At 34.3% G+C, this 14,023-nt stretch overlaps 1 pseudogene; it reads right to left on the bottom strand.

The window, feature by feature from the left end:
• Positions 1 to 39: 39 nt before the first annotated feature.
• LOC107958529 (UDP-glycosyltransferase 87A1-like) lies at positions 40 to 2,662 on the bottom strand (annotated as a pseudogene).
• Between the last annotated feature and the right edge of the window lie 11,361 nt (positions 2,663 to 14,023).

The following is a 14,023-nucleotide window of genomic DNA, read 5'->3' as shown; positions in this document are numbered from 1 at the left end:
AGATCAGTTCGTCACGCCAAAAAAAATAAAGCAATTCCATGCTCGCTCAATTCAATGTTTTATTGGCAACAAATTGAATCCGGATGCAGTTGACATAATTGGAACTACAAATAAGTAAACAACTAAAACAAGCTAATGATGGTGTCTTTCGAAGATGTCCTTGATGAAAGCATCTAGGTTAATATCTGTGGATCCGCCTTTTGCCATTGCTTTTTGACATGTTTCTCCAACTTTTCGAGCCCTTTTTCTCATTTCCATCTGCTCCTTGCTCTCAAAATCCATAAACCTTCGCACTAGCTCTGCAATTTCTTCTCTGCTCACCAAATGTTCACCTTCACCTACCTTGTTCTTCTTCACTCTCCATCCAACCTTCCAATCTTCAACTATTTGCTTACTGTTCGGATTTTGATCCATAAATATAGGAAAAGTCAGCATCGGAACACCAGCATACACAGCCTCCAGAGTGGAATTAAACCCACAATGCGACCAAAACCCTCCAACAGAAGAATGGCATAGCACCCTCAGCTGATCACACCAAGGAACCACTACTCCCTGACTGCCACAGCAGTCTTTGAATCTTGAAGAGTTCCCGCGGGACACCCACAAGTAGCGAACACCACTATCCTGCACCCCAGCAACGATTTCATCCATTTGGGCAGCTGAAATTGATAGAAAACTTCCCAATGATACATACAATACTGAACCTCTAGGCTGCAAATCCAGCCATTGGAGGTAGTCAGGACCATTAAGACTAGTCGTTGAAAAAGGTTGTTTGAGGTCAAGGTAAGGTATGCTGGGGCCGATTGCGTAGACAGGAAAAGGTAAGTTTGCTTTAAAAACATCAATGACTTGGAATTCAAGTTCGTAGACAGAGGTGAAGAGAAGATACTGTGCTTTAGGCACTGATGAAACACAATCCAGAACATGGTGCAAGACTTGGCGGCCACTCCCATATAAAATTGTTGGCAAATCAGCTAAACATATGGGTGTATGTCCAGGGATGTAATCCACACGGTCATTTCCTTGCTCTACTATGCACAAGAAACATCAAACTACACCCATTACTATATCCAGAGTTTAAACTTTAAACTGAAAGACGCAGAACCTCAGGCAAACATGAATCTAGTTATCTACCTTATGATTTTATATTAATTTAAATTATCATTCTCATCTAAACATCATCCAAAATGTCATTAATTGTGGCTATTATTTCAATAATAGCGCCCTGCGGAGATGCCCATGAGAAGATAACCAGATAAAGGAAAATGTCAGGTGATTCAAATTTCAAAGGATACGATGCAGTGCTAGTTTTCCCTTATCTTCTCACAGACTAAAGTTTTTCCAAGGCTTCAAACTTCAACCAGTTTTTTTTCTTTTTTTTTCTTGAAGACATAATTCAATCTTAAATTGCTTGACACTGTGCGAATCTCAAGACAAATCTATTGGAACATGAGCCAACATAAAACCTGGAATCTGGCGTAAATTTAAAAGAAGGGTCATCTTAAGCACTGATTAAATATTATTTATTTAAAAAAGCTTTTTACATTTAATAGTATATAAAATTTACTTTTACATATCACTTTAACAACTAAATTGGTTAATATTTCCCAATTACAGATGCTAAAAGTTGTTAAAGAACGAGTTTTACTTAAAATTTAATGAACAGAAAACTGGTGTAAACAATAGTAAGAAAAAAAAAAAGACAAGACAAACCTGATAAATCAGCTGGGAAATGGTGGTTTTGCACAAGGAGGTTGAAATGGTGAAAAATGGAGAACACCGATGCGGACATGGTCCAAAGGGAAGCCACCGGAATACTCCTTCGTTGCCCCACTTGTACCGTCCAAGCCACATACGTGTCAGCTATAAATGGCGGCGACTGGGAGTTCAAGGCGATCAAGGAGCTCCTCAAATGGAGCTTCCATCTTGGTGAGCACAGCTGCGATGAAAGCGGGGAAGTTGTTAGCTCTATCAAGTTCAGATGGGATTACGTTGGGGATCGTCCTAAATCGGACGTTTGCGGGCTTGTCGTCGGAAGAGATGAAACCCAACCACTCTTCGGTGACTACAAATGATATGACAATGTTGGGGGTTTTAGAGCAAAGTAGCTTGCAGAGGTTCATCATCGATTGACATGGCCCCTACCAGGATAAGGTACGGCCACAACGTGACATATGCTTCTCGGTGATTCCATCGCCTGCAAATTTTCTGGTTGATTGAGTGACATCTATTAAGGAGATTGAAAACTTCTCGACAACTGTAGCTGGTGCCAGCCCTAGGGACTTTCCGCTTCATTTATAATGGAGCCCCCCTAACATTTACCATGTCAGTAGAAACAATGTTTAATTACGAAATTAGCCACAAATTCAATTTTGCTCCTTCCATTTTAACCTCGTCGAATAGGCTGTGCTTGAATCTAGTAGCAACTGTACTTTTGCTCCGGTAACTGTGAAACGAGAAGTGAATGTCGGAAAAACAAATTTTTTTGTTTATTGAGTATTTTACTTTTTTATAAAAATTAATTACTTATAAAAATGAAGTGTTTGTTACTTAATTTTGGGTGTTGCATGATGGATTAGTTTGAAGATAGCATTTCATTTTTATAATTAACCGAAAATTAATATTCATATTATTGATTACTTTTATTATCATTGCCAAATACCAAATCCAATATCTCTGATATTTTCAACTTTTTTTTTTCTTTAACCACATCACCAAAAAAGGCTTATCATAATGTGATTATCCCACTATGGGATGAGAGAGTGACGGAAAGAGAAGAAATTGAAATAACAAACAATACATGCCAATCTCATGATATGAAAATTAAACATGCATCTCTTTGTTAATTACTGGACTTGATAAAAGTCGTATACGGCATTGCTTCTCCATATTCGTGCTATCAATTCAAAAGGATCTGATACTTGAAAATATAAATCCAAAAGAAAAAAAAAGTATATGCCACTTGGTTCAACTTATGCCGCATTTGAGAGGCAAAACAACACATGCGCATGGAATGCCACTACTTTTTTTAAACAGTTGATTGACTAGCACTACTCGTGTTGATTATAAGGGATGTAATGATGAAATGGTACAAAAATATTTGGAAAGGTTTCCATTCCATTTCCATTAAGTAAATTATGTTAGTGGCACTTTGAAATGTGATGAACAAAGGCTTGAAGATGAGTATCGGATGATCCTCCTTTTCGAACTGTTTGTCAACAGATTTCGCTCAGTTTCTTAGCTCTTCGCCTCATCTCTTTCCCTTGCTCGCTTTCCAAATCCATAATCTTGCCACCAAACTATCTCCTTCCAACTTATTCTTCACCCTCCCCAAATCTTCCAATCTTGTACTATTTGGATAAATGGGAAAACCAGCAAAAATGGTGGAATTCCACCCACCAACACCAACACTCTCAAATGGTCACATCAAGGCATTTTAGACCCGTCACCACGTTCATCTTTGAAACGAGGAGTGTGTCCTTGCGTGCACACCAAAAGTACCTAACACCGCTAATGCGCAAGCTCTCCCATCCAATTGGGCACTCGTAGCAGAATCCAAACTTGCATGTGAAACATACAAGACTGAAGTTGGAGCTAGCCATTGGAAGTAACAATCATTGCTTGGATTTACCCAGAACTTGTCTTCCTTTGAAGTAGGGAATGGGAGTGGGAATATTAATTTGCTTCGAGATTCTAGCTCCTATACTGAAACCCATACAAGCATGTGGATTTCAAGCCCATCTATAAGCTGCTCCAGTGGAGCCTCCATCTTCCTCAAAACTTGTTCGAAGAAGTCAGGGAAGTAGTTTGATGGGAGGTGAGGTGCCCATGCCAATATATATGATGGCTCCGATTCTATGAAGCTAAACCTCTCCTCGGTCACAACAAAGATTACTAGGATGTTGTACCTTGTTTTTGAAGAGGATTGACTTGCAGAGGTTCATCACGAGAGGCGTGATTCATATCCTATGACTTCAACAATCTAGGGTAAATTATAATATTACATGGATTGGAACCAGGAGTAGACTTTAATTATAACAGAAACTGAAATTCGACACTGTTATATGGTGTGTTTCGCACCGGCCATCCAACCTGGCAGTATCCAAGGACGAATGCCATAAACGACGACTAACTTACTACTGCCTTCCATTTATTCATGGGGTCGACTTCATTGATTGATGACTCGGTTTTTTCTTTTGGGTAAAACTTACTAACTCCCATCTTCGGCCTAAAACATACTTTTACTTTTTAGCAAATCTCATCAGATAATTGTGTGTTTTTCAAATTCTAAAGATTAAGGGAATTTCGTAATCAAACCTTAAAAGTTTGAATACTCTTTTTGATAATTGTCTCATTCAAATATGGATTCAATAAAGTTTTGAGTTGTGTTTTTTTTTTAACCTAATTAAGCTGTTATGAACATATTATAGATTTTCCGTGTGATAAATTTATATTTCATGAATGAACGTATATTTTTTTTGAGGGAATATATGACATTAATAAGTCAAATGATGTATCATTTAAAAAGATTTAAAAGCATAAAATTGCATGATGTAATTTATTGGTACTACATATAGTCATTACTTTTATGGCCATAAAAGCCTGCGGTGTAATTAATACTCTCATCCTTTGTTGTTGTCTTTTCTAATAAAAAAATTGCATTTTAGAAAAAAAAAGAAAAAAAGAAAGACCATTGGAAGTTAAAGCTACTAGTGGGCAAGAATGAAAAATGATGGGCTAAAAGAGAAGGCAATGGGTTCACAGTCAGACACACCATTTCTTGTCCTTAAGCGAGGACCACTTCAATTTAGGAGGATTACTCATCTAATCCCTTCACAAAATATAAGCATTGATTCACCAAAATTTCGGACATGTCATAGGTTTTGTTCAATAGAATCATGGTAATCTTATCCGCCTGAATTGTCAGTGAGATGCAGGACTTTGAATTTTTAACGATCATCCAATCCAATTCACCTAGGGATAACTTTGTGAACAATTATGCCTAAAAATGTTCTGTTAATCTGTCACTGTCAGGAACAATGTGGTAGTTGAGTGGCAATTTCAACTCAGTTACATCCTCAGCTTGCCGTCCTTACATTAGGTTGTCGGCAAATATTAATGACTATCCATATCATACTTGGAAATGTCTAATCCTTTTTCGATGATTAAAGATCACAAGGAAATTAAGCCCCCACCACATCTCAGCATCTTTCTCTTAGTTCAGATCGTCACTCAAAATTACCCCAAAAAGAATGATTTTTCTGATTTCGACATCTTCTTTAGCATTGAAAGCAGTTAGTAGTTGATAATAGTGAAAAACAGAATAAGTTCTGTTGTAAAGAAATTGTTTCTATATGTAATATCAAATTAACACAATTTTTATTATAATTTTTTTTAAAATAACACAATTGCATTTCATTTAAAGATGTATCTAATTGTTATCCTTTTTTTCTCTTACTTTTTGCTTTTGTGGGAAAAATGTGTTGATTTGGGTTTTAGACTATCATGATTTCATCTTACTCCATTTTTCATAAAATTTAAGAATTATTTTAGAAATCTATGAAAATTTTACTTTTCCTTTTTAGAATTTTAAGAATATAAAAATTATAAATGGTTATCTAATTATATCTTTTTTTTTCTTTTTTAGTCACCAACGGTTAAATGATTAATAGAAAGTTTATGTGATAGCTTTTACATCTAGCATACTAATAACTTTAACCATCATCATTTATACATTATGCTAATTTAGTATTAATTTAAAAAACTGAATCCTCAATATTTACACATCATATAGTTTGATCTTTTTGCAATTTTATTTCTTTTTTTGTGACCCTTTCTGACATTTATACATTTGATTCGATGGAAAAATGAATAACGACAAGAAACAAAATGACCTAAATTTAAAAAATGATCAATTCAATTGCCTAAAAAAATACTCACCTCATTAATTCAACCAATTGTAAGTCTAAAAATACTCACCTCATTAATTCAACCAATTGTAAGTCTAACATGTTAAAAAAGAAGAAGTAAGCTTTGATTTGCTTCATCAATGGTGATTAGTTCAAGCTTACAAAAAAAAATTAATTATTATTAAAAGATATCAAGCTCTTAGACATTTGAGGTATAAAGAAAGCGTTGTGTGACACCCCTAATTTGACCCTAGTTGGAAAGTGGTTTCGAGACCACAAAATCGAGTCACAAAAATAATTAATTGTTATATTCTATGCTTATTATTTGTGAATAAGTATGTGTAAAAATTTCATGTTTTAATTTTGTCATTTGGATGTGAAATTAGCTAAAAAGGACATATTTGAGAAACTTTAAAAATATGATAGGCAAATGTCCAAGTGATTAAAATGTTAAATTACTAAAGTTGTGGACTTGCATGTCAAATGACCCACTTTTAACATTAGTGGATGGTAATGATGTTATGATTTTAGCATTATGTGTATATTATATTTAGTAAATAATATTTAATAGTTTATAATTTGAAAACATGAATTAAATAAAAAAAGAATGGTGATAAAAACAAAGAAACTTTTCTCTTTGTTTTCTCTTATTGCCGTAACTAAGCAAGAAAGAAAGGAAAGAACACCAAAGGCACTCGGTCACTTGGTGTTGGGAATTAAGGTGAGATTTCATGTATTTTATTTTTAATTTTTGCGAAATGTTGTTAGTTTTGAAGCTCACAACATGACCCATATGTTAATTTTTGCGAATTTATTTCATAAAGCATTCAGTCATGGCTTCAAGGATTAGATTGTGGATGTTTTGATGATAAGTGTTTATGGATGAGGATAGACTAATTAAATTTGCCATGAGGGGCAAGTTTGAGTAAAATTTCATTCGGTTATTAAAGTGTAAAGTAAGGTTGTGCCAAGTTCTTGGAAATTATATTTTAAATGTTAGATTGTAATTATACGAATGCCGAATGAGGAATTGAATGGGGAGTTGAACTAAATTATTATTTATTAAAATATTGATGCATTCGGCCGTGAATTTGCAATATGTTATAAATTGAGTGTTAATTGCCTTGATGAATAAAAAGGTGGTTAAATGAGTGCATGTGGTTTTAGGAATTTTGTTAAGTGAGGTTATAGGTGATTAAAATGAGCAAATTGTATGCGGCAATTAAAGTGAAGTATGAAACTTGTGCTTAATTGTGGAATGCTATAATTAAATTGCTAATATATGTTTATATACTTGCCGAATTTGAATTAAGGTGAAAGACGAGGTAAAGAATGAGTTTGAGTTGAAAATTTATAATTGTAATTAAATTGATAGCATATATTTATATATTAGCCGAATATGTGCTAAAATGAGAAATGAAATGAAGGATTAAGTTTGAATATTTATTTGAGTGGTTTCAAGTATTGAAGCAAGCCCATGGCAAAATCTAGTTAATGGAAAAAGATGACATTCGGCCAAAGAAGTTTTGTGATAGTATTTTTTTGGCTAAGGATGCTTTGTATGTTATGCATGATGTGTTTAATGTCTTGATGAACAAGTAGTCATTAAATGAGGCTAAGCTTGTGAAATTATGAGTTTGGATGAATATATATATATATATGCATTCGGCAATGTGTAAAATATTGATTGTTTTAAATGGTTCGTAGTTAAGTGGAAATGGAAGCTTGATAAAAAAAAATTCTGTTAAGGATGAGTAAGAGGTATGTGCATTCGACCATTAAACATGTGCTTAATTGTTGATCAATGGTTGTAAAGAAAATACATATAGGTCAAATATAGCATTGGATAAGAAGATTTTTATGTATTGAATTTGTAACATGGTTATGCCGATTGTGAACAAGTGATAAAGAATTATTCAAATGGTTGTTTAAATAATATTCGGTTTATTAGTATATGTATAATTAGTTAAAGTGTAAACTTTGCATGTGTATTAAAGGTTTTTATGTGATATTCGGCCTTGGGAAATCTAAGCTTAAAAAGGTTTGAATGTTAATTGGGTTGTCTCTTTAATGGCCGAATGTGCTAAAAGCTAATGCATGATTTAGTTTAATCGATGTAATGATACAAATTATGATATTTACTTGTGGTTTTGAAGTATAGAAAATTTGTTAAGTTGATTAAGTGGTTGCCGAATGTGAAATTTAGGTAAGGAAATGTGTACAAATAATATTTGTATGGATAATTGGTTTAAAGGGGTCGGCATTATACATTGTTGATATGGTGTTATTAATGTAAAGCACTTTAGTATAGACGTATATACATATGGTCACTTAGAACGTATTGAGATGGCCGAATAAGGCTAACGATGAGTATGCTTTGATTTTCTATAATACTTAGTAATTTGTTTAAGGTGATTAAAGATGTGTACGATTATTTTATATTGAGCTAAAAGTAGTTATATGGCCTATTAAATTTCTTGTGGTATTCGACCATAAGCAAGCACAATGGGATTTTAATAAGTTAAATTTGTTTTAGATTAAGCTCAAGAGCTTAAGGAGCCTAATTCGGATAGGGGAAAAGCTAAACTAACCAAATAGCCGATCCGTAGTCGCTCGACGACATTCGAGGTAAGTCTCTAAGTAATTAAACCTATTTTGAGTTTTGATTAATGGATACTATTATAGAAATGGCTAAATTGAAAAATATGATGTGGCCATGATATGTTCTAAGGCCGAATGGAAAATTTTACGTATTTGAATCAATTTACTAATGTGATTTTGTACCTAAGACGAAATAAAATGACAAGGCGTAATATCTAGCTTAAGATCGAATGGCCAATGTGATGAATGTGAAAGTGTGTATATGTGATAAGGCCGAATGGCAAATGTGATGAATGTGAAAGTGCATACATGTGATAAGGTCGAATGGTTAATGTGATATATGTGTAAGTGAATATGTGATAAGGCCGAATGACCAATTGTGAAAAATGTAAGTGAATATGTGATAAGGCCGAATGACCAATTGTGAAAAGTGTGCAATATTAGATATTTAATGAGGCCAAAGTTAGTAAAAATATAAATATATATTAAATGAATTGTGCTGAGATTGTATCCGGGTTAGAGACCCGCTGGCTTCATGCTGGGATTGTATCCGGGTTTAAAGTCCCGCAGGCTTAATGCTGGTGAATTAACTAAGATTATGATCTTGAATGTTCGCAGTGAGCTACCATCAAGTAATTACTATACATTTAAGATGTTCAGATACATATTACCTCCTCATTTGTAAGTTTACCTCAAAGTGAATCACTAGCATTCAAGAAAAACATATATGTGATTGATTATTATATTGCGAAAATGAGGATGACCTAATCAGTCTTGGTATGCTTGTACAATGTAGTATATACTAAGCTTTCATGTATGTACTCGTGTACATTCGGCCAACGATTCGGTGAATTATTAGTATTAAAGAACGATACATATGTGGGAATGATTATTATATCTTTGAATAAGGGAATAATCTATTCGGTCAATGGTTGTTAGTATGACAAAGTATTCGATTTAAATTTATCGTATGAGCTTTAAGTAAAGAAAAGTATGTGCTGAGATTTATATATGTAATTGTGCATATTCGGCCAAAAAGGCCTTATAAATTGAGAATAAATTGTATTCGGCTAGATGTGTAGCACCCCAAACCCGGTCCAGAAGTTATGGCCGGATCCGGCATACCACATCAAAAACGTTAAAAAAAAATTTTCCATTCTAAGTCCAGAAAATCGTATTTGATGTTCAAAAGATTAATTCATTAAGGATTAAAGTGAATGGAAGCTGTGCACCAGGTAGGAAACCGGAAAAGAGGTGGTGAGTCCATCGGACTGCTTAAGTACCAAGCTCCCTTCGGATCCAATCCTAGACATGCATACCGCCATTGCCACACCTTAACGTCATGGATATTTCTAGGAAACCAATTTGATTAAGTCATTTTTAGGAAAAGTGATTAATTTTGGAAAATACTTTCATTGCGGAAGCTTTGCTTGTTGTCGTGTTATTTTGAAATCAATTGTTGTTTTTGAAAACGCGCCCTAAAGCTATCCAATTTCAACAGTTAAAATAAGTAATACCTATCTTAGTAATACATATTAAAACCATCAAAAATAATTAAGCGACCTTATTACATTTAAAAACCCAAAACTTCAAACGTAAATAAAAGGATGTCCAGTTCACCAGAAGAAAATCAAACTTTCAGAACGGGTGGCCACTCCGAATTCCCTCACAGCTCCAAGCCCACTATGGTTGGGGATTTCCTGCGTGGATGAAAATAAAAGGGGTGAGTTTGGGGAAACTCAGTGTGTAAGGAAAACCCATTCAAAGCCCAAGTCAGCTCAAGCCTATTGGGCCTAAGCCCATTCAGGTAACAGTGGTATTGGGCCAGAGCTCTTTTCAGATTACAATAAACTAGGCCTTAGCCCCTTATTCAAATAACAGTATGGCCCATAGGCCTATTTGGAAATACATGCAACATCAATAACATATGCAAGCCCATTTGGGGAGACTACTCAACCCACCAACCACTACACTCCACCCGTACCAGCCATACACTCCATGTGGGGATAGCTCAACCCACCTAGCCCAACACTCTACAGTTGCAGCATTGCTGCTCAGTTAACAGTAAATTGAGGCAAAGCCTCCAGTACGTGGACAAGTCACTTTCAGTACTTCCTCCGTCAATATCCCAGTCCCATGCATCAGATAATAACAACATGGCATGCAGTAAATAACAACAGTCAAACATGCATTTAGGTCAATTTAACCCTAGGGGTATTTCGGTAATTTATCTCTTAGGGGTAAAACTGTAAATTTTCCACTTTTAAAGGTATTTCAGTAATTTATCTATTTTAGGGTTTTTCATGCATATTCCTACCTTTCACGTACTACAAAATCACATACCGAGGGTTCTTACCGAATTGGGCCCGTTGGCCCATCATTCCAATTTTGGCCCATTAGGCCCAAAAATATCGAGGGCACAGAAATCATGCACTTTGCAGTCCAAACATTGCAGCTTACCAAAAACATTAATCGATTTACCTCACGAGCATTTGCACACTCACAAATCTACAAAATACCGGTTTTCGGCATTTCGGCTTTTCGACTTTTGCGGATCCAGACTAAGAAAGAGGGTGTTAGTTACACACCTGTTTGCGACGATATGCTGACGAGATCCACACACGAACCGCCTACAATTGGATTACTAACACGTTAATCTAACTATTCAAATACAAACTACGCATTAACCCCTTACAATATTCGGCCAACCACACCTACAGATCATAGTAAGCTTATAAGAAAACAATAAGCAACTCATTAACAAATTTTTGTCAATGTTTACCACATAATCATAATTTCACTGCAAGCTGTCTTCCTGAGCAACAGTCACTAATCATTTATAACTGGAGCTACGAAACTCCAAATCAAGTTCCGTTAATTTTCCCTGAAAATAAACTCATATATCTTCTATCCATAAAATTTTCAGAATTTTTGGTTTAGTCAATCAATACCAGATTTTTCTCAAACTTTCTCATGTTTCACTGTTTGACTAATCTGACCACTCTTCATTACGAATCAAATTTCTCATTGTACAGAATTCAAAATATGTTCTCGTTTATTCCATTTGAAACTAGACTCATTAAGCTTTAATTACATAATTTATGCAGCTTCTAACTCATCTCCCACAATTTATGGTGATTTTCCAAAGTCACATTACTGTTGCTGTCCCAAGCAGATTTATTACCAAATCACTCTTTCACACCTAACTTTCATGCTTGTTATTTAAGCATGTATATCACCAATCAATCATCACATATCTATGAGTTTACTTAAGTATAATCTCCATTTCATCATTTTAAAGCACAACATGTTAGCTGATTTTTCCCTTTAACATCTAAGGCACATGCATGCTCATTTGTTTGGCTCAACTTCACCTATCTTCCATTTTTCATCAAAAGAACATGAAACAACAACCATTTCCTTCATTTTAATTCATGACTAAATGCTCACAACACAACTAAAAATCAAAATATACTTCAAGAGTTAAGGTAGAATCAAGAAGAACTCATGAACCTCAAAATTGAAGCAAGGTACCAAGAACTTACCTTCAATTTTCCTCCTCCTAATGACCGAATACTCAAGAGCTTTCTCCTCTCCTTTTTCTTCTCTAACTTTCAGCTATGATGAACAAAGATGGACAAAACTTTGTTCTTTTCACCCCTTTTTCTTTTAATAAAACTTCATATTTCATCCATTTAATTCTTTAATACAAAAGACATGAAATTCTTATCATGAAACATTTACCTAACCCATTATCATGAAACATTTACCTAACCCATTATCATGGAATATTTACCTAACCTATTATCATGGAACATTTACCTAACCTATTATCAATTTGTATCAATTTGTACCATAAATTATGGATATCAAGTGTACATTTTGTCTACAACAACATGATGGCTGGCCACTTCATGTAAAATGGGAGGTTTGTCGTGCAAATCCTCCTATTTTGCACTCCTATTTATTTGGCCACTTCAATTTAATCTATAACATTTTCAAACATTTTCACGTAGGTCCTATTTCATAATTTCACCCCCTTTTTCTTATGGAACAAAAATTAACTAAAATTGTCGGGTTCTATCTTAAGTTTGGGCTTTCTAGAGGCCCACTAACATAATTAAACCTATGCCAACATTCACAGGATTTCCGAAAATTGGGGCGTTACAAGATGTACAAATGCAAGGGAAGGATTGTATTTTGTCAACCTACGTATATGTGATAAGGTTTATGTTTGGTTCTTTGCGTACCCATACTGTAATTCAATACATGCCACGTTGAAATACTCGAAAGTTTTGATGCGATTATGAAATAAGGAATTAAGTTTTATATATATATTCATGTATGTGCATGAAACGAGTACGTTTGAGCAAGTGATTATGATTATTGAAAGAGTATATGTTATGCTAAATGAGTAGTGACTCTATGAATCTATTCATGATAGATTATGATATTACTATGTGCTTCTAAATATGGAAACTAAACGTGGCAAAAGTATTATGTTTTAGTTTGGTTGATTGAATTAGAAGTAGATATAAGGTTTCTAGATGCGAAGGACTATGTGAATCAAATTTGGAAGAAATAGATAAATTATATATGTGTGCATGAGGTTTGAACTATTTGACGGAATGGTGAGATCTCTTGATATTGTTAAAAGGGGTTTCTGCAAGGTCTAAGACGATGAGGCTTAGTAATGAAACGACAGTTAAAGATGTTCAGTACATTAAGTTGGCCAGGTATGTATCAGGTACTCGTATGTGATTTTCAATTCGGATTAGATCAAAAGTATACAAAGCGATGCATATGTGAATAAGTGTATAAATGCAAATGTGACCACAGTCCATGTGACTATGATACATTTGGCCAATGTGTTATGCCATAAGAATGTATTCGATTAAACTATAATAGAGGCATTTAGATTGGAGTGTAATTATGAGCTAAGTGTGCCTTGTGAGCATACGAATATTTGACCATTTTGGTCATTATCATGAAATAATTTGTGGTAACTAAATGATGTGGTTATTGAAATTATAGTTCGTTATGGAGCTCTAGATTGACTTCATTGATTAGAAAAATCGAGTGATAAATGATAATTGAATTTGATTCTGCAAAATTATCGTTTTACTTAAGACTTACTAAGCTTATGTAAGCTTACTCCGTTTGTCTTTTGTCTTTGTTTTATAGATTGTGGACTCTGATTACCAGCTCGGGGATCGTCAGCACTTCATCACACTATCTACTATTATGGAAACCTTGTGATTTGGATTTAGCTTATGGCATGAATAGGATATATTATACTAGAATGATATCATAACTATTGTTTATAAGCCATGCGAATATGGCATCCTTTGGAAGTCTACTTTTATAAGTTATAAGTTTGATCTTTGTTTGTGTTTAGAAATTTAATTAAATGATCAATCTTTATTCACGAAAAAGAAAAAGAAAATGTTCAAAATTTTACTGTTTTGATCTGCTTCCAAATTTTTTGGTAACGCCTCGTCCTATTCCGGCAA

Source organism: Gossypium hirsutum, chromosome A05, assembly GCF_007990345.1.
Source record: "Gossypium hirsutum isolate 1008001.06 chromosome A05, Gossypium_hirsutum_v2.1, whole genome shotgun sequence".
In the NCBI taxonomy this organism is placed as follows: Eukaryota; Viridiplantae; Streptophyta; class Magnoliopsida; order Malvales; family Malvaceae; genus Gossypium; species Gossypium hirsutum.
This window is presented reverse-complemented; position numbering and strand designations above follow the sequence as displayed.